The following is a 22,734-nucleotide window of genomic DNA, read 5'->3' as shown; positions in this document are numbered from 1 at the left end:
AACAATAGGGCTTCGCAGCCCGACGTTGTCGGCGCTCGGGCCCTAATAATACTAAAAATTGAGAACAATATTTTTACAAAAAAATAAAATGGGGCAATAATTAATACAGAAACAACCGGCTCAAGAGAAATTATAATACTAGAAGGATAAGGTACGGTATTAGTTATGAGAAACAAGAAATCAGAAAATTGAAAAAACATTTACAAAAAAATACTAAAATAATAAAAGGTAGGTAGGGTGAAGTGAATTAAAAATAAAAAAAATAAACAAACTAACAGGCTAAAGAGAAGCCAGAATACTAAAAGAACCAACAATTGAACTACAGTAAAGAACAAAACAGTAAATAACAAAGAGCTGGGAGGGGGAAACTAATTAAAACAGACAGACAAACCAAATAGTTAGAGAAGGGATAAAGGAGAAGTTACTAAAAGGTCTTGAGTAACAAGAAATAATAAAAAAATAGAATATAACGTATTTACAAAAAGACTAAAGTAGGTTGGGGAAAATTAATTAAAACAGACAAACAACCCAACTAGCTTAAGAAGCGATACTACTAAATAACAAAGGAACAGTGAAGAAAAATTCAATTTACATGAAAATAAAGTACTCTTAGCCACGTGGTGTATCGCAAACCAGCAGTCGTGAATCACGGTGAACAAAAGGTTATTAACTAACGAATAAGGAATTAGAGCTGGTATGTTGTGTTCAATTGTAATCTCCCGAACAACTACTCAATTCCAGCAATCATTTCTCACAGTAAGAAAACAACATATTTATGGCCGCAGCGGGCCTTAAATCACAGCAAAACCCAAATACACAACATTGACAAACAAGACGTTACAATGTGCTCATACAACTCTCAAACCGGTTATAAACACCTCATTCATTCCATATAACAATCTTTTACAAAGAGAAACACTGAAATCCATAAGATCACAGAGAGTTACACAATGCAAATCGTCATACTACAATAGGAATTATGATACTCTGTACAGTAGACTGGTTACTCCAAAACACTAATATCCACCTCATATAAGAATCTGTTACACAGAGAAACTCTCAGACTCACAAGGTCACGGAGAATTCCACTATGCAAAGTGTTCTCATACTACAATAGGAATTATGCTACTCTAGTCAGACTGATTCACTCCACTAATAATATCCACCTCATATAAGAATCTGTTACATGGAGAAACACTCAGACCCATAAGGTCACGGAGAATTCCACCATGCAAAGTGTTCATATAGTACCAACACTGTAAACCCGAATAAGCTCACAGAACTCAAAAATTATTTTGTAACAGATTACACAACAATATTTAAGTGATGTTTTTAAATGTTTTAAGTTGACTTAAAATAAAAATTACATTTGCAGTTGCCTTAAATTATCTCAATGTTATCTTATAAATATTGATATTCCTCAACTTATAGTTAGGGAATAATTCACTCAATATTTTCAATGTTTTTCAACTCATATAATGTGGGAAATACACTCAAAATTTTCAATATTTTTCAACTCATATAATGTTCAAAGGAGCTCAGTCAAAACATTTGCTTGTCCAGCAAAACAAAATGTGTTTTGAAGTACATTAAGTGTTAATAGTTCCATATTCTGATAGTGGTCATTGCTACAGAGGGTAGGTTCAGTATTTTGGGTCTCCATCTCACATTATGATAAAAACTCACAGTCATGATAAAATTCAATAAGATTTAAGTATAATCCATCCTCAACAGCAATACCACCTATTAGAATGTGGAGCCATTTAAGACAATTTAAAAACATTTTGGCACTTACTGTACCTTGAAGGCTGCAACTCACTTTTTAAAATAAAACATTCAAATAAAGTACTGGTTTCTGCTGTGCCGTACTTCAACTGGCAACATCAAGGTAGTGCAGCAAGGTAGGCATTAGGCAACAGAACATTAAACATGTATAGTGCATGAATTGAACAGTTGTTTCCCACAAGTTATTCAGTGCATAAACTTGGGCTAGGCAATATGTCAATGTTGTGATATTTATGTATTAGCAATCAATGTATTAAATCTGAGGTAGAAAAAGCAAACAGTGTTGCATTTTAAATCTGGGGTAGCAGAGGCAAATGATTACATTAATAAAGAGGGCAAAAAAAAAAAAAAAACGTCCTCAATACTTCGCTCAACAAATAGTACATTCCGAGTTATTCACTCATTGAACAAATCATTCTTCGACGTCAGTAGACGCCCTTTCAGTGGTTTGTCGTCCTCAAGCTCAAGATTCTTTGGGTCATGTAGGTCTAGTGAATAGACGTACCCAAAGAGCAGGAGAAATGAGTCAGCTAGATTTGTGGGACCACTCATGAGTATTTCATCCTCCATGACAATACAGATGCTCTCAGTGCTGAAGAGGGCCGCATCAGTAGTGTCATCCGTGACGACTGTCAGGAGAGCCACCAGAGTGTCAGTGAGGTCTGGACTATCTGCTGACTACAAAACACAAATAATAACTAAGCGACATGTTAGCATACTTTTTGTTTAGTGGAATGCTTTATAATTAGCTTTTCATTTATGTAATTTCTACATGTCAGTTTGCAGAATAAAAACTCCAGTAAACTTCATAAACAGGTCCTGGGGGCTATTCCAGAAAGGAGGTTCAACAAACTGAGCCTAACCCTGAACTCTGAGTTGAGTTACCCTGTGAAGTGAAACTCTTAAGTTTTCAGTTCCAGAACAGCTGAACTGAGTTTGGTAAGTCGAATCTGACTATGTAAACTCTGAGTTGAGCTCGTGCCTGACAACTAGTAAAAAGCCACCATCAATGGAGCTCCGATACTGTGATTCACCATGGCAACGGGGGAGAAAACGGAAAGCAGAGTTTGTTGAACCTCCTTTCTGGAATAGCCCCTCTGGAATGGATAACTCAAAGAGTTTCTCTCATCTCAGTCTTCACTCTGAGTTTTCACATAACCTGCTTTCTGGAATACCCCCTGGTTCTCCTAGAGTTCCTATGAGTGATGTCATACGTTTACACTGACTGAATAGCTAGGCTAAAAGGTATTGATAGTGAGGCCAGTACACTTACATTACAGGTCCTGAAGAACTTGGAGGCATCTTCAAGCAGGTACACAGGAAGTGCACGAAGGACAAGGGCCCCCATCTTATATTTACATCACTTTGTTCCTAGATGGACAAAAATATCCATTACAATAGTAATAACACAAAAGCAAACACTTAAAAAAAAGTGTTAAATAGCTCCATATTCTGATGGTGGTCATTGCTATAGATGGTAAATTCAGAATCTTGGGTCACCATTTCTTTAGTAAAACATTTTTCAGATGAATAACTTTCTATTGTTAATACTTTAATAACTCGCAAAGGAAAAAACTTAAAATTGTAAATCAAATTTTACGAAAAGAGTAGTAACTTGGATTTCTTCAAATTGAAGCTGATGAAGTATCTTTTTAAGGTACCTCTTTCTGATATAATACATCTTGTCAAGACATTTATCTGATGAGATGACAATGTTGTTTTCATGGCATAATCACCTAACCTCGGGGCACAGTGGAGGCAATTCACACAATGGCGTCTGACAGTTGTCTGCAAACAATCTGTTAATAATCTGTTTCTGAATCATGCAAAGTTAACAATTCACCTGAAGGTCACACATCCTCATGTGTTTGGCAAGCTCCTCGGCTATCTTGCAAATCCTGGTGGCCAAGGTGATGAGTTTAGGTGTGTCTGTCCAACTCCTTGTAGAATTGATTGCGCAGGTTAACATTGTTGATTTGGTGGAACTCTGCAAATATATAAACATTGTGAATAAGTCAGGGTGAAAATCTCTAGTCCCCGGCCCCCCCCCAAAGTAGTACACAATTTACAAAACTCACCTATTGGCACCTGACTGATGGAAAAACGCTGACTCTCTGTAGCACTCTTTGTAGTCCGATATCTGTACACGACATGCGCACAATGATGATTTATTAATGTTCAAAAACATTTAAAATACACATAATGATAAATGAAATACAAAAAAAAAATAATATATAGATAAAAGTTTCCAAATCTTCATTGTACACCAATTATAGTAAAAATGAAAATGTTAAAAGATGAGCAAGTTAGTTATTAACAAGAAATGCATCAAAGTTGGGTGCTGATGCTGCTATTTCTGTAGATGTTTTTATTTTATTTTTTTCTTCTCAAGGTTTATTTATTGGTATTTTTGACGTTTTACAGAATGCAATGCAGATACAATTAGATTCATACAATTATATATGAACCCACTTGCTCCAACAGAGCCCCACCCCTTTAACAGTAACACTGTACCATTCTATAACAATAGCATCCAGGGATCACAATTGAAATGCACACGAGTAAAAAGACAAAATCAAAACAAAACGAGAAATACATGTAAACAGTTAAATAACAGGCTAAGGGAAAAATACAAAAAATAAATACAGATTGAAATTAGAATTACACCTCAGTAAATAGGCTACAATAGAGAAGGAAATGAGGTCAGCAGCACTAAACTCCGACATTAGCATAATCTATCCTCTCCACATAGGTCAAAAAAGGTTTCCACATTTTAAAGGTTGGGGAGAACTTCTCTTTCCACTTGAGGAGTATAAGTCATCTGGCCAAGAGAGATGCAAAAGCTATAATTTTTCTTGCTTGGGACGTAAGATGTATATCCTGTGGGGTAACTCCAAATACTGCGGTGATAGGAGAAGGTTCTATATGTACTTGTAAAACATCTGAAAAGGTTTTAAATATCAATTGCCAAAAATTATTACGCTTCGGACAGGACCAGAACATGTGTGAAAGCGTAGCCGGCACTTGCTTGCATCGGTCACATATGGGATCGATAGGTGTGAACTTTGCCAGCTTTACTTTTGACCAGTGAAGGCGATGTAAGACCTTGAACTGGATGACTGTGTGACGTAAACAAATAGAAGAAGAATGTATCCTATCTATGGCCTTCTTCCAAACTTCATCAGAAAGCACTGTCCCCAAATCTCCCTCCCACTGATTTCTTACTGATGTCAAGGGTTCCAGATTTTGTGAGTTTAACAAAGAGTAAACTGTTCCAATGGTCCCTTTGGAACATGGGTCAAGTTTCAGAATGGACTCTAAAAGAGAGTTGGGTGGTTGTGATGGAAAAAGAGAGTATGATGCCGATATGAAGCTACGGAGCTGTAGAAATCTAAAAAAATGTGAGCAGGGAATATTATATTTTAGCATTAACTGACCAAAGGATATGAAAGTATTATCTACAAAAGGATCCTCTATTGTATTTACTCCTCTTCTCACCCATTCATGGAAAGCTCCGTCTATAACTGATGGCACAAAAAGGTGATTTCTAGGGGGACACATCGAGAAGTGTTTGAGAGAAAAGAATCTCCTAAACTGCTTCCAGATCTTTAAAGAGTGTTTCACAATTGGGTTTGAGGAAAATCTGGATATAGGATCCGGTAGGGGGAGTCTTGAACAGAGCAGGGAGTACAAGAAGGTTGAACAAGATAAGTTCTCCAACTGTAGCCACGCAGGGGCATTATCATGAGATGGAGATTGCTTCCAATATAACAATGTCCTAATGTTGGCAGCCCAATAATAAAACTGAAAATTAGGAAGAGATTATCCCCCCTGCTGACGATGCCGTTGTAACATGCTTTTCCTTATTCAAGGGTTTTTCTTGTTCCAAATAAATGCAGATATCAATTTGTCAATTGACAAAAAATATGATTTAGATATAAATATAGGAATACACTGAAATGCATACAAAAATTTGGGTAGCACATTCATTTTGATTGTATTAATCCTGCCTCCCAATGACAAAGGTAATAGACTCCAGCGTTCCAGATCTAATTTAAGATTAGAAAGTAGTGGTGAGAAATTAGCTTTAAAGATGTCCTTAGCTGTGTGAGTTATCCAGATTCCTAAATATTAACATTTTTGCACACTTATTTTTAGTGGAAATGAGTCTAAATTAATTTGCTTAGCTGCAGTATTCACTGGCATTATCTCACTTTTTTGTAAGTTTATTTTGTAACCTGATATTTTGCCGAATACTTTGAGGAGATCAAGTGTTATTGGAAGGCTAGTTAAAGGGTCGGACAGATATAAAAGCATGTCATCAGCATAAAGAGACACCTTGCTCTCTGAGCCGTTTCTCTTTATTCCCTTTATATCAGCATCATTGCGAAGGGCGATTGCTAATGGCTCGACTGCAAGAGCGAACAAAAGGGGTGACAAGGGGCAACCCTGTCGGGTGCCACGGTGGAGAGGAAAATAGGAGGAGAGATTTGTTTGTTCGGTTTGTTCGGACAGCAGCTAATGGAGAGGAGTAAAGTAAGACAAATTTCTCACCAAACCCAAATCGTTTGAGGGTGTAAAAAAGGTAATCCCACTCCACCCGATCAAAAGCCTTCTCGGCGTCGAGTGATACCAGTATTTCTGGAATGTCAGGTGAAGCGGGATCATAAAGTATATTGAACAGGCGTCTAATATTAAAGAAAGAATTCCGTCCTTTAATAAAGCCTGTTTGATCATCAGACACAATTGACGGCAAAATTGTTTCTAAACGACGGGCTAGCATTTTGGAAAGAATTTTACTATCCACATTTTAGAGTGAGATAGGGCGAAATGAGCCACATTCTAGTGGGTTTTTATCTTTTTTAGGAATGAGGGAAATTACTGCTTGGCGCATAGAATGAGGAAGGGAGCCTGTGGCAACTGATTCTTCAAATACAGATAGCAAGACTGGGGCAAGTTTGTTGGTAAACTTCTGAAAAAATTCACTTGGGAATCCATCAGGTCCTGGGGATTTTCCATCTTGCATGGACTTGATTGCACTAGTAAGTTCCTCTATGGAAAATGGTTCATCTAGATCGAATACAGTAACATCATTAATTGTAGGGATATTTATTCTACCAAAAAATGAGTCAAACAGAGTGTGGTTCCAAATGGTTTCTGTAGCATATAACTTTGAGTAAAATTTAAGAAAACATGAGTTAATTTCTGAATGATCTGTATGCCTAGTGCTCAATTCATCATTTATCTCAGGTATAGTTCGATCTGCAGTTTTTTGACGGAGTTGATGGGCGAGGATTTTTCCAGCCTTTTCGCCAAATTCGTATGTTCTACTTTGTGTTTTATTAATAAGGTTTTCAATGTGCCTGGTTGACAATAAATTGAACTCTGTTTGAAGCGCCAATCGCAATTTAAGTAAATCATTAGTTGGGGTAAGAGCTATTGTTGCGTCCAGATCAAGAATTTCATTCGTTAGTTGTTCAAGTCTTGCATTGCGACACTTTCTTTGCCGTGCACTGTATGATATTATCTGTCCCCTGATGTATGCCTTCATTGTTTCCCACAATAATGAAGCGGATATTCCTGGAGTCTGATTATGCTCGAGGAATATAGTTATTTCAGAGGAGATAAATTTAATAAAATCTTCGTCTGAAAGTAATAACGAATTGAAACGCCAGGGACAGTAGTTGGCATGAGAGACCGGTATGTGTAGAGTCATCAGCAGGGGGGCGTAGTCAGAGATAACTATTGCTTCATATTCACATTTAGTCATTAATGGAAGAAGCTTCTTATCCAAGAAGAAGTAATCTATGCGTGAGTACGTCCCGTGCACTGGTGAGAAGAAAGAGTAACCTCTAGATGTTGGATTTTGAAAGCGCCATGCATCAGATATACCGTTTGTGTCAAGAAATAATTGTATTTGTAGAGCTGTATTGGATGTGGTTATAATTCTGGATGAACTGCGGTCTAGGGCAGGTGATAATGCGCAATTCATATCCCCTCCAAGTATAAGATTGTGCGTATCCATGTTAGGGAGTAGAGCAAAAAAGGTTTCGAAAAAAGAGCTGTCTTCCCAATGTGGGGCATAAACATTAGCCAGGATAATTGGTGTATTATATAGTCTGCCTACTACAATTATATAACGCCCTGAGGAATCTGTTTCAACCTTTGACATAACAAATGGAATGTTCTTATTAATAAGGATGGCCGCTCCTCTGGACTTTGAATGAAAAATAGAATGGTATGACTGACCGACCCATCCCCCCCTAAGTCGAAAATGATCAGAAGTTTTAAGATGTGTCTCCTGTAGGTATGCTATCCCCACATTTAGTTTATTCAAATGAGACATTCATTTCTTTCGTTTGACTGGATGATTTAAAGACTTTACATTCCAACTTATAAAGGTAACATCGCAAGTAGCTGATCCTCTAGAAGTGTCTGTGTTAGCCATGATCAAATTTGAGAGAAGAGAAGATTGGTGTAATGAAAGTTTTGCAGTTCCCAATGTGCTGAAAATATCCCTGAGGAATAACAGTAAGATAAAGAAAAAACATACAGTTGACTAAATCAGGTACAGTGAATCCCCACCCCTCACCTATCCGAACAAGGTGACTCCCAACCCCCTCGCAGAAGCATCTACACATTTAAGTGCTTGTAGAAGGATGCGCTACTTTACTTGAAAGGCAGAACTCTGCTAAAACTTATATAGAACTTATATTAGCATAAGGCACATTGAACATTACATATATCAAAATGTTCTCAACCCAAAGGCGTATAGTAAATGGACAGTAAAATAATAATTGAAATAAAAAAAATAAAATAAAAAAAATTATAATATATTTATATATATATATATATATATATATAAAAAAAAAATTATAATAAAATTTAGATAAAAAAAAAATAAAAAAAATAAGGGAAGACAGCGTTGCATGGCAGGGTAAACACCATGAGAGAAAAAGAAAATAAGGAAGCAAAATATGGCTGTAAAGGAGTATCAGCAATGTCTCCTTTTTTACATGACAAACTGCTGAGTGATTTTAGAAGGTCTCGACATAGAGTCAGTGATTAAATAAAAAAACAAATAAATGTAGGGATAGGTCTACTAGAACACACTGAAATATCCTGTTCAGCAATACTGATAACTCTCGTCAATTGTAAACACAAGACATGACTAAATGGGACCTTTTTTAAACAGATTTTGGTTTTTCTGTACTTTCCACACGTATTCATTCATCTGGCCTAAGTAATTATTCTTCGGAGCTATACAGTCTTTCAGCTAAAACGATGTGTCCAGACAATAAAGTGGAGAGCACCAACCTTTTACTGTGATGGAGGATAAAGTCACGTCAATAAAGCCATGGTTTACCAGCCTTATGTAGATCCATGAAGGATTTTGGTTTTCACGTAGGTCATGGCATCTTCTGGGCTTTGAAACTGTCTCTCAGTTCCATTATGTGTGATCCGTAGGCCATACCTGATACCATCTTGCCCACGGAGCAGCCTCTTCACTTCGTTGAAAGCGGATCTGGCCTGGGCGACACTCGGGGGGTAGTCCGGGAAAATGGAGATGGCGGTCCCTTTAAACTTGAGTGGTCCGGATTCCCTGGCACGGCGCAGAATGTCAACACAGTCTTGGTGGTAGTGTAATTTCGCCACATTGACTCAGGGTTTGCCATCAGGTTTCCTTGCCTGCAGTCCTCTGTGCGATCTGTCTATCATGATGTCTTTATCCATTTTTCAAAGCTTCTTTTAGCAGTTTAGAGACCGAACTTTTAAATCCAAATTTCAGCAGAGCATGTCGTTTTGCTGCCTACACCATGCTTGCTCACTAGCCACTCCCCTAGCCAGATGTTTTTATTTTTAAGGTTCAAGTGATCAAACAATTTTTTCTGTGGACCCCACAGTTAAAAGTTACATAAAACAATTTAAAGAAATTGCAAAATAATGACTGTGGCAACACATAAAATAAAACCAACTATTTCATAATACATCCTACCTGAACTATTCAAAGGACTTCGAGATGATCTCATAACCACACACTTGAGCCTACGAAGAAATACAAACACAGGCCTTGTTAGCATCATAATAAAACATTCACATTATGTTGTTTAGCATTGTTCGTTTCACGCTAGCACACACATACACACAGCTCGACAACGTAAAATATTGACTGTGTGAAACGCGGACACGTATTGAAATAAGTATACTCACACAACAGTGAAAACAACCGGCAGAAACCGGGAAGCAGGGATAACGTTACACTTTCGGGCTCTGCCAGAAAGTTCAAACTCATGGACCTAACTCAACGGTCAATATCCCGGGCAAATGCATTATGGGAAATGTAGTTCATCCAGGAAACCCGCTAATAACGGAGGAAGTAACGTAACATATTTGTCACATTCAACAACTTCTAAAGTAACTATTACTTGGACTTATAAACTATTTACAACGAACGTGCACTGTGCACATTGTACAAATGTATTCCCAGTTCCAACTTTAAGACTATCTATCGAAAATCAATTAAAAAAAAAAAACGTTACTTACCAAATCTGGGCTGTTAAGACGGCGCTTAAGAAAACGAGGGCCAGAAGACCAATGAAGGTGGTGGTGATTTGAAGCGGGGGATAAAAGTGTGCATTGCAAACAAATAAAAACAAATTAAACTGTTTTCCACATCCACACGGGCTGGCCAAAACTTCCCCGCATCAAGGTAAATTCAAGATGGCTGACTCAGCTTTCCTGAGGGAAAGATAAGACCCACCCACCAGAACGTCATGACGTCGATAACGTCATGACACTGCTGTATGGTTCCTAAACTTTTTGTTTAAAAAAGTCGCAGATATGCTACTTTATTACGATGCTATGGGTGTTTATTGATCGGGTGGTCGGGCGGAGATTAGCCGTAACTCTAACGTGTTGCCATAGCAATGGCAAACATCCGGTCAAGTTCCGTCTCTTCTTCTGCGTTTTTGTAGCAGAAACAGCACCGCATAAGGGCCTGGAATATGTACTACAGCGCGCTGAGTCGTTTTCATTGGATTCGTCTGGATGCGGATTTTCTTGAAACGACGCCAAGGCAAAACGGAGAAAAAAAGTTAGTTTTGCTTCGTATGGACGGCCCCCGGATGTTTCGGAGACAGTTCAGGAAGGGGGAAAGATCAAATTGACTAACAAGTCAACCACAATCAAATAGGGGCATTTGATGAGTACAAGAGAAAGGAATATTAGTATGAGATTAAAACAAGAATTGTAAGGTAACGCATTTTCTTCTACACTAATTATGTGTTAAACTGGTTTAAAACATATATTAAAGGGAGAAAGTTCTACATCAGTCTTGGAGATCATGTGTCTGAGAAACATGACATTCATTTTGGGGTCGCACAAGGGAGCTGCCTTGGTCCACTATTATTTTCATATGCTCCCACTTGGTGACATCATTAGGAAGTACAATGTCTGTTTCTATAGTTATGCATGACACACAACTGTACATTTCTGCTGAACCAAATGATACTGCAGCTATAGACTCCATTACTAACTGTCTATTGGCAATACATAAATGGATGAGCAATCATTTTTTAAAGCTAAATGAGGACAAAACTGAAATCCTACTAATCGGTCCTAAAACAAAAAGAGATATGCTTTTTTGTTACCTGGGGAAATTGACTCCCAGGATTAAATCAGAGGTTACAAGTCTTGGGGTCCTAGTTTCGTAGACCAGGCACAGTCAGCATTCAGCGCACCTGCGCCACACCGACAGGGTGTGTCTGCCTGGACTTTGCAAGTTTCGTGCACCGCGCAGGCTCGCGCAGGCACACCTCCCGTCTCACCCACCCGCGCAAGTGGGAAAGAGGGAGGAGAAGAAGGCGTGAGTGGGAGACGAGGAGGAGACGAGGCGTAGACTGGGATTAATACAGCCGATTCAGATCTTCACCAATCAAATGAGCTCCTCTCCTCACCTTTAATGCGTTAGGGGAGGTTCAGTGCAAGTTCCGTCACTTGACAACCCGATGACAGAAGCAGCGCCGCCGCTCCCACCTCGCGCATCACGCGCTGTGCGTATCATAATAATAACAATGCCGATATTATAAAAAACAGGAGAGAGAGAGGGAGATGTTTTGGTCCGAGAGCCTGAGTTTCCATTACGCGTGCCATCTGCCTTTGATCTGACGTCAGATGTGACGGGACAATCTATATAGATATAAATTCACGTGTTGATTCAATTAGTTGCATTAAATAGTGTTTGTTGTGATTATTTATCACAACAAACACTGCGCACTGCGCGCCGTCAGCCAAACTGCACTGGCTTCCTGTAACTTTTAGACTGGATTTTAAGGTCCTTTTACTCACATACAAAGCACTTAATGGGCTAGGAGTTACATGGCTAACTCCCTTGTTCCTTACTTACCCTCAAGAACACTGCGATCATCTGCAGCTGGTCTGTTAGAGGTTTTTAAAAACAGCCGGAAGAAAATCGGGGATGCAGCGTTTGCCAGTTATGCCCCAAAGCTGTGGAACAATCTACTGTCAGACATCAAGGAGGCCAGTTCGCTAAATATTTTTAAAAGCAAGCTAAAAACGTATCTCTTCACTTTAGCTTTCAACTAAACCCTGGTCATTTTTACCCAATTTTAATCCTTACTCTCTTTTTTATTGTATTATCAAGTGGGTCTTATTCATGTGAAGATGTATTTTATGTTCATTCTGTGTCTTTTTAATGTGAAGCCCTTGGTGCATGTAATTTCCTTGTTGTAAAGCACTTTGGGTTGCATTTCATGTATGAAAGGTGCTATCTAAATAAAGTTTATTATCATTATTATTATTATTATTATTATTGTTGGGGAAGTAGCAGGAGCAGATTTGGTTATCAACAGATAATTATTAATGTCAATATAATTATCGATATTAATGATTATATTTAATATATTATTACGATATGATCATAAATGTACGGGGCACCACCCTGGGATCAGGGAAAAGATAACCGAAAACTGTATTCAGTCTCAATATAAAGGTTTTATACTCACATGCCAATCATCGTGATCATTGGCATCGAAGTAAAAAACAATCGAACAATTAAAAGGCGTGAAATCCGAACACTAGCCTTCACAACCTGCTGTTATCCAGGGACATATGCACAACAAGCACAAGAGACCGCTAGTTATAATATAATAAGATTTATTAAAATCAGTAATAATGATCACAATCAATAACACTGCAATTAACAAAGCCTTACTACCTAACTACCTAAATACACACAAAGCTAAGCTAAACAAAGGAAGAGACACACGTGGAGCGTGTGTGTGTGTGTGTGGGGGGGGGGAAGGTGATGAGAGATGACCGGGCGCAGCCACCAGGTGGAGCTATTCCTCACAGCGTTCAGGGGCGGCACTGCTGACGTCAGCTAGAATAGCGAGGGTAAGAGAGAGAAAGGGAGAGATGGCCGGGCGCAGCCACCAGATGGAGCTATTTCCCTAGCGTCCGGAAACGGAAACAGCTGGCGTAGGATACGTGTGTGGGGGGGTATATGTGTGCGTGTGTGTGTTAGCGGGGAGCAAACAAAGAGAGGGAGAGAATGCGCGCGCAATATACAAAGGTTCAGGAGGCGTGTTACTATCACACGGAAGCTCGTGAATGAACTGGTGTTCGTTCGGCGGGACCCCGGTCCTTGGTGGTCGTTCGGCGGGACCCCGGTCCTTTAACTGATAGTAGACCGCCTACTGAGCTTGTGAATGTGGCCGAGGTTAGGCCAAACACTGTTACAGAAATAAACCCAGCGGCGTGGGTACACAATCAGCATTCGAATACAACAACACAGAAAGCAACGGACTCGGCTGTCCGTGATCAAAACTTAAAACACGTTAACAAGAATTACAAGCATATCTTACACTATGGAACCTATGCGATCTGCCCAGACAATAGCCTCTGACTTGTGTCGATGTGTATGAGTCAGTCCTATGTGGTGGCGGTGATTCTTGACGGGCCGGCAGCGGCGGGCTGTGGTTTGCGAGTCCTCTGCAGCAGCAGGGATGCGATGAGTCGGTTGAGTGCTTAGCAGTTATCCTTCTCGCTGATCAACTTGACTGAAGAAAACAGTTTGTGTTTCTTCCTTCTGCGGGCAAACAAATAAAATCGCGTGGCTTGGCGATTTAGTCAGCTGACTTCAGACAAGAGCGGGTCGTAGCAGTTATCCTTCTTGCTGGTAGCTTGTGTTGGGGTTGTAGCAGGAGCAGATTTGGTTATCAACAGTTAATTATTAATATCAATATGATTATCGGTATTAATAATTATATTTAATATATTATCATGATATAATCATGAATAAACGGGGCACCACCCTGGGATCAGGGAAAAGATAACCTAAAACTGTATTCAGTCTCAATATGAAGGTTTTATACTCACATGCCAATCATCGTGATCATTGGCATAGGAGTACAAAACCAATCGAACAATTAAAAGGCGTGAAATTCAAGCACTAGCCTTCACAACCTGCTGTTATCCAGTGACATATACACAACAAGCACAAGAGACCGCTAGTTATAATATAATAAGATTTATTAAAATCAGTAATAATGATCACAATCAATAACACTGCAATTAACAAAGCCTTATTACCTAACTACCTAACACACAAAGCCAAGCTTAAACAAAGGATGTGTGTGTGTGTGTGCGCGTGCGTGTGCATGTGCGTGTGTGTGTGTGTGCGTGCGTGTCGAGAGAGAGGGAGAGAGAGAGAGGGAGAGATGGCTATGGGCGGCCACCAGATGTAGCGAGAGAGAGAGAGAGGTGGAGCTATTCCTCGCAGCGGTCAGGGGCGGAGCCACTGAGGTCTGACGGAGTAGCGAGACAGAGAGAGAGAGATAGCCGTATGTAGCCACCAGATGTAGCTATGTCCCTAGCGCCCGCCGGGAACAGCTGGCTTAGGACACGTGTGCGCGGCGTGTATGTGTGTGTGTGTGTTAGCGGGACACAAAACAAAGAGAGAGAGGATGCGCGAGCGATATTCGGAGGGACAGAAAGCCGTGCTGCTATCACACGGGCTCGCGTGAATGAACTGGCGTTTATTCCGCGAGACCGGTCTTTTAACTGATAGTAGAGGCTTTCTGAGCTCGCGAATATGGCGGAGGTTAGTCGGAAACACTGTTACAGAAATCAACCCAGCGGCGATCACGATCAGCATTCAAATACAGCAGCACATGAACCAACGGACTCGGCGGTCCGCGATCAGAACTTAAAACACATTAACAAGAATTACAAGCATATCCTACACTATCACTTGTGTCTCTGCCCAGACTGATAGCCTCTTACTGGTATCGTTGCGTAAAACGATGACGGCGTTCCGTAACGGCGGTGGTTCGTGAGTCCCCGGCGTCAGCGGGGGACGTGATGAGTCGGCTTCGTCCAGACGAGAGCAGAGCGGGTTTCCTCTCGTTGATCAAACTCAAATAAAGAAACAGTCCGTGTTTCTTTCTTCCACGGACGGCGATATAATCGCGGCTTGGCGATTTAGTCAGCTTACTTCAGACAGCGTCTGGTAGCTGGACGGCAGGAACCGGCTTGGTTCCTTTTGTTGCAGCGGTGCGCTGCGGGAGGGGGTCGCCTCCCGTTGCAACGTGGTGTTGCGCCGGTTGTAGGAAGAGGCCAGAGTAGGAGTCGGAGTAAGAGTGAATAAGAGCGTTCTCCGGGCGGCTTCGGTTTATAAAGCTCAGGCCGCTCCAGGGGACCCCCCGGGGTTCCCTGAAGATGTCAGCCAATAGGATGGTTGGGTGGCGTCGCATCTCTCACCACCTAAAATGGCGGTGTAGTTTTTAATCCCCTTTGTCCCTTTGTCCTGGCCGCATGTGTAGGCTTCTGTAGGCCGCATTGTGTAGTCCTAACGGTTAGGTCCCAACACTTGGATGAAGAAACCGTTTGTGTTTCTCCCTTCTGCAGGCAACAGGAGAGTCGCGCGGTTGTGGCGATCTTCTCAGGATCCAAAATAATAAAAAAAATTAAAAAAAAGGCGAGTCAAAGGGGGAAAACAGTCTGTCTCTCGTCCAGCGAGTTTGGGGGAAAGACTGTGGCCTAAGACAAAGGAAACGCTACAGACGTTAAAAGTTCCCCTCCTGTTGTAGCGGTGTGCTACGGTGGAAAGAGAAAGTTTTAACGTAGCGCCGGTTTATATACCCCACAGCTGATTCCGGGGTTCCCTGGGGTTCTTGGGGTTGTTAGCCAATAGAAGACTTAGTGTGACGTCACATTTCACACCTCGGTGAAAAGTAAAACAAAATGGAGGTTGTAGTTCTTTTATCTCCTTTGTTCCTTTGTTCTGACCGCATGTGAAGGCTTTTGGCCTCTGTGTAGGCCGCTCTGTGTTGTCCTTTTTGGTGAGGTCCCTACATTATTATTGTTATTGTTATTGTTATTATTATTATTATTATTATTATTATTATTATTAATTATTATTATTTTGCTATTTGTTTAAAAGAATGAGAAATGTCAATGTGTTGTGAAGCAGTGGCCAGTGGTTTGGAGGTTTACACTTGTTGTTTTGAAAATATTCATTATCTTTTGAGAATTGTGGCAAAGCAAATGAGAAAAACTGTAAATGATGAACTGATGGTGGAATTGTTTTGAGTCCAGTTTGAATCACTGAATTGTTTCATGACATCTTTTTCTCTGGTGTCTGGTGTCTTGTCTCTCTCTCTATTTGATCTTCTATCATCTCTCCAGACTCTGTCAGGCTGCTGAATGGGACTAGTCTGTGCTCAGGCAGACTGGAGGTGAAGTCCAACCAGTCCAACCAGTCCAACCAGTGGTGGTCCTCAGTGTGTGAATCTGACTTTGACCAGCAGGATGCAGAGGTCTGTAGGGAGCTTGGTTGTGGGGCTCCTTCAGTCCTCCAGGGGGCGCTCTATGGAGACGTGGGGGCTCCAACGTGGACCAAAGAGTTCCAGTGTGGAGGCCATGAGTCTGCTCTCCTGGACTGTAGAAGCTCAGGCTCAGATAGAAACACCTGCTCACCTGGCAAAGCTGGTGGACTCACCTGCTCAGGTAGAAGAGGAGCTGCAGCTTTGATCTGGTTAATATCTGTTCTCATCAAACTCACTTTGCTCTTTGACTGACGACTCTCTTCTTTCTGTTCAGAGCCTGATGATGTCAGGTTGGTGGGAGGAGCCAGTCGCTGTGCTGGAACATTGGAGGTGAGACGGGGAGACTGGAGACCAGTGGATGGCTATGGCTGGACCCTGAAGGAAGCAGCTGTTGCCTGTAGAGAGCTGGACTGTGGCTCTGCTGTTTCTGTAGGATGGAGAGAGGAGTCCTCAAGAAGACCTGTGTGGTGGATCAGGTCTGACTGTGTTCATTCTGGATCCACTCTGAGGGAGTGTGCAAGATCAGGTTCCTCTTCCTCCATCCGGAATCTCACCTGCTCAGGTAAGTCCCTCAGTGACATCATCTATGACAGCAAGGTTCCCAGTATGTTCCTTCCTCAGTCCCAGTGACAGTCAGTGGTTTCCACTGGACTGAACTGTGAACTTCTCCAGGAGAGTGAAGTCCTAGAATGTAGAGAAGTGGGCTGGTTTCTGGAAGCTTCAGACCCTCCATAGACTGCTGAGCTTCACCTGGCAGGACACACCTGTCTGTCTGTCTGTCTGTCTGTCTGTCACAGACCAGTGACATCACTTCCTGTTTCCACAGTGCATCTTGAACTCATTCTTATATTTATATATAAGATATATATTTAACGCTAGATCATGGGCTATTTCCTTTGTGCAATAAACGTTTTCAAACATTTCTATTGTGTTTGATAATAATAATATTAACCATAATTATAATGGCAATAATAAAGGTTATTTATACAGCACTTATCAAAATGAGCAGTTACAGTGTGCTTTATGAGGCAGACATCAAAAGAAGAAAGAGGAGAATAAAATGCTAGTGAATGATAGTTATGAACAAATATGAATGAATCCAAATTAATTCTTAAAAAATATATCAATCTGAACGTGGTAACAAACTACAGGTAGAATCTAACAGGATGGAACTCTTTCTATGACAACATAACCACAGAGAGGAACATACGCACACTCCCCAACCATAAACCGTGGATGACTGCAGCTGTGGTTCATCTATTGAAGGCTTGTGATGCTGCTTTCCGCACAGGGGATCTTGTGGCCTACAGAACAGCCAGGTCCAGACTGAGGAAGGGCATCAAAGAGGCGAAGCGCTGCTACAAAATGCACATAGAGGAGCACTTTAACAGCGCTGACTGCCGATGCATGTGGCAGGGCATCAAGACCATAACAGGCTACACAGGCAACAACAGCAACCCAACACACACTGCCAACCCATCCCTCCCTGAAGACCTGAACTGCCTCTTTGCTAGGTTTGATTGGAGAGACAGTCACAACAGCCCACCACTGACACGGCAGGGGGACCCGCCAGGTGCGCTGGTACTGAGCCCGCACGAGGTGAGATGGGCTCTGAACAACATCAACCCCAAGAAAGCCACTGGACCAGATGGTGTGCCAGGACAGGTCCTGAAACACTGTGCAGGACAGCTAACAGCAGTGTTCACTGACCTGTTCAACATCTCCCTGATACAGGCCACTGTCCCAACCTGCCTCAAGTCAGCCAAAACGGACAGCATGTCACTGAGCGACTATCGACCAGTGGCGCTGACTCCAGTAGTGATGAAGTGCTTTGAACAACTTGTTCTGGCACACATCAAAAACAACATCCCACCCTCCTTGACCAACAGCAATTTGCCTTAAGGGCAAACAGGTCAGCTGAGGATGCGGTGTGACTGGCCCTCCACACTGCCCTGACACACCTGGATCAGCGGGACAGCTATGTGCGGATGTTGTTCATTGACTACAGCTCTGCTTTCAACACCACAATCCCCCCCCCATAACCTGGCCACGAAACTGATCCATCTGGGCCTTAACACACACCTATGCAGCTGGATCCATGATTTCCTCACTGACAGACCACAGACTGTGCGCATGGCGAACATGTCTCCACTAACCCTAACTCCATCATTAAGTTTGCAGACGACACCATCGTGGTTGGCAGAATAACCAACAACAATGAGTCAGCCTATAGAGCAGAGGTAGAGAACCTGGAGAGCTTGAGTTGAGACAACATCCTGAGCCCAACGTCCACCGCACCATCAACATCAGTGGCGAGAGAGTGGAGGTCGTGCAAAGCTTCAAATACCTCGGTGTCCACATCAGCCAGGACAACACTGCAGCGATGGCCAAGAAAGGACTCCAGAGGCTCCACTTCCTGAGGTGTCTGAAGAAAGCACGACTTCCACGACAGCTCCCCAGGCGAGAGGACATTCACAGGTCAAGCTGCACTTGGAAGGCAACAGCCATCACCTGTGACACCCCACACCCTGGACACGCCCCGTTCACCCCCCTGCCATCTGAAAAGCGCTAAAGGGAGCTGTATGTACACACCAGACGTTGTACATACAGACTCAGAAGCAGCTTCTACCACAGAGCTGTCTCACTTTTGAATGCGCATATTCCACTGTATTTATTCAGCACCTGTCACTTTCAAACATCACTTTTCAAACATCACTGTATATTATACATATTATTATATTATTATTTTATTGTATTTTCCTTGTACAATTTGTATATTGGTTGATGTTTGGCATCTACAGACTTACTCTAACAGTATTTTGTTGTACTTGTACAATGACAATAAAGATATATTATCTTATCTGTGACGTCTATGAAGGCTGCTGGAAAGTGTTGGACTGGACAGCAGCTTTTAGGCTCCGCCTCCTGCTGCTGCCACCTGATCTCCTCTACTTTCTAGGCGAGGAGCAGTTCATCTCCTTGAGCCTAATGTGACCGTTCATCATCTCTCTGTCTTTACAGACCTGCTGCAGCCAAACATCTCCGTGTCCTCCTCCATGGACGGGGTCTCCGAGGCCCAGCAGCAGGGGTTTCAGGCGTTCAGGGGCTCCACCTTCATCGTCTGCTGCTCCGTCCAGCCACAGTACCCAGGAGGCTCCTTCCAGCTCACCTTCACCTCCTCCAAGTCAGCACACAACTACACCGAGCCAGCTGTCAATCACACTGCCCACTTCCTGTTTCCTGCTGCAGAGCCCGCCCACCAGGGAAGCTACAGATGTGTTTATCACGTCCATGTTCTTTCTCATAACCTCTCCTCTGAGAGCCGTCTGCTCTCTGTCACTGTCGTAGGTAAGCTGACTGTTCAATTCCTGATAAGCATGACTGAAAGAAGTGAAATGTAATTATATTCTATTTGATTTAGGTTTAATCCCACAGACACAAAAAGGATGTGGCTGCAGCTGAAAATGAAGCAGAAGAATATTGTGCAAACAGGCAGCCTAAGACATATGGTTTTAATCTTATGCCAGATTGCCAGTCTGCCCATGCTCGGCAATAAACTCCTTCCTGATTCTAATTCTAACACCAGACGTCAGGCTGCTCCAATCAATGTGCTTCCATATCTATTAGGTCGAAGAGGAAAGGACTCCCCATGTTTCCACAGCTGGTTCAGGATCAGCAGAAGGGACGAGATAGATAGGGAGAACCTCAGGGTTTGTTCAAGAAAACCTGCCAGCGAGCAGGTTAGCTTCACAGAGTCAGTTACCATGGTAACTGACCTAAAGTTTAGGTTTACCGTCTTCCTGGAACAGAGGACCCAGAGTGTCCCTCTTCTCAGGCTTAACAAGCTCAGAGTTTGAACTAAACCTGCTTTCTGGAATCCAGCCCTGATCTAGTGAACAAACTGAAACCAGGTCTGTAAATGGTGACAGCAAACAATGGACTGGAGGACAGAATGCCAGGTCCCTAGTTTGTGTTGAATGGCAGCTGTTGGAGTCATGATGAGTCATGTGATGACTGTCCATGTGTTTGATCATCAGATCTGAGACCTGTCATCATCAGATTGGTCACCGTGCCGCTGATTCTGCTGTCGGCGCAGGTCGGCCTTTACTTCTACTGTAAGGTACTGACACATGTCTGTCGTTAAGAGAACTGACTCAGTCTGTGTTCATTGACCTGGAGAGAGGAGCCATGCAGGAAGTCACATGTCTGTGTGCTGTCATGTCTCTCCAGGCCAACAGGGGGCAGAAGCTGGGCAGACGGGAGGACGTGGAGCTGGATTACTATAACCTGGGCGTTGGTGCAGCTGAAGGAGGGCCGACTGAACAGGAAGGAGCTCGGGGAGCAGAGTAGCACCTCCAAGGAGCTCCTCTCACATCCACATGGGTTTCCAACACACCGACACCAGCTCATGTTCATACGCATGTTCCTCTGGAAATATGACTTATCACATTTATACAATATTGTTATTACTCTGGACATGAAAAGATGTCCATATTGAAGTCCCTGATGGTAAAAGAGTGAACAGGTGATGTGCTGGGTGGGAGGGGTCAGTGGTGATGTTTCTAGCCTTCCTGATGATTCTGGTGTCATAGTGTGAGGCTACGGTAGGCAGACTGCAGCCAATGACCTTGGAGGCTCTCTGCACTACTTTCTCTCGCTGTTGTGTCTCCTGGCTGGTGGCGTTACCGTACCAGGACAGGAGAGAGAAGGTCAGCTCACTTTCTACCACGACTGTAGAAATGAGTCATGCCTTTCTGGCTAACCACAAATGTCCTTGTGGTTAGCCAGACGGAGGAAGTCGAGTCTCTGCTGGGCTTTGCTGACAATGACACTGATGTTCAGGTCCCATGAGAGGGGCTGGTGTATGGTGGGACCTAAGAAGCAGAAGGAGGAGACCCTCTCAACAAGCTGGCCATCGATGGAGAGGGGGAGGTGTTGGGCTGCATTCTTTCTGAGGTCAACCATCAGCTCTTTGCTTTTAGATGTATTGAGGATTAGATTGTTGTCTTGGGAACACCTCACCAGCTGTTCTCCTTCACCCTGCCGCTTTACTGCTGTTTTGACGGTGGAGCAGCCTTCTGACATCATGCTCTGAGATTGAAAAGGGGGGGACCAGCCGACCTAGGGTGGGGAGACTGAGAGAGCTGGTCTGAGCTTCACTGGACTCAAATCTACAGTAGAAATCCTTCAGCCTCTCAGGAAGGGAGGGCTCTCAGTCTAGAACATGATGCTTGCTCTTGTAGTTAGTGATTCAATTCAATTCAGTTTATTTAAGAAGGGGACAGTGCAAATTAATGAAACACATAATCATACATGGGTTAAAAATGCCAGAATTAGCCAAATGGCTAATTTTCATTTGTAGTCCCCTGGCATCAATGTAAAATAGAATACAAATAAAAAGGATAAAAAACAACAACATAAGCAGGACAGAACAAAACAGAACAAAACAGAACATCACGGAACAAACAGGTAGCAAGGTAAAATAACGGAGCGCAAAATACAAAGCACCAGTGAAATAAATAAATAAATACATAGTATGTTGAGCCTGCTAGCCAATAGACCACATTCACAACAAATTATTTTAGTGCTGACATGTATATGTATTGATCATCCATTGTCTTAACTGCTTGGTAAAAGATGTGTATGTGTTTAGTTCTCTGATATGTTGAGGGATTGAATTCCATTCTCTTGCACTTTGGACGGACCAGGCTGACACGATCAGTGCCTGTTCTTCTGTTGATGTAAGCAGCAAGTGGTGGTGAGTGACCTTAAAACTCAAGCATACATTAAAATATTTGTTGAGGTCTTCCCAGCTTCAAAGCTGGTACTTTTTTAGAATTGAACAGTGATGGAAGTGTTTTGTTTTTTTATCTAGAATTTGTATTGCTTGTTTGTATTGTGATTCAAGTGTTTTTAATGTGCTCAAGTTGGCCTGCAACCAGCTTGTCAAACAATAATTCAGATGACTCAAAATCATAGAGTGTAAAAATATTTTGGCAGCATCTGTAGACATGTAATTTCTGATGGAACGAAAATATGCAATATTGAGTTTTGTAGTTTTTCAGGTTTTTTTCACGTGCCTAAAGGTGGCTAAAGTTAT

The 22,734-nt window shown here is 42.1% G+C and overlaps 1 long non-coding RNA gene across 1 annotated transcript; it reads left to right on the top strand.

The window, feature by feature from the left end:
- The first annotated feature begins 16,499 nt into the window (after positions 1-16,499).
- Positions 16,500-17,231, top strand: LOC311021267. Its single transcript, XR_014597998.1, has 2 exons — positions 16,500-16,815; positions 16,909-17,231. It is a non-coding gene; the product is annotated as an uncharacterized lncRNA (long non-coding RNA).
- The last annotated feature ends 5,503 nt before the right edge of the window (positions 17,232-22,734 follow it).

Source organism: Eutrigla gurnardus (genome assembly GCF_963514095.1).
Source record: "Eutrigla gurnardus genome assembly, chromosome: 11".
Classification (NCBI taxonomy): domain Eukaryota; kingdom Metazoa; phylum Chordata; class Actinopteri; order Perciformes; family Triglidae; genus Eutrigla; species Eutrigla gurnardus.
Note: the sequence above shows the minus strand (reverse complement) of the source record. Positions and strands in the feature narration are given on the sequence as shown.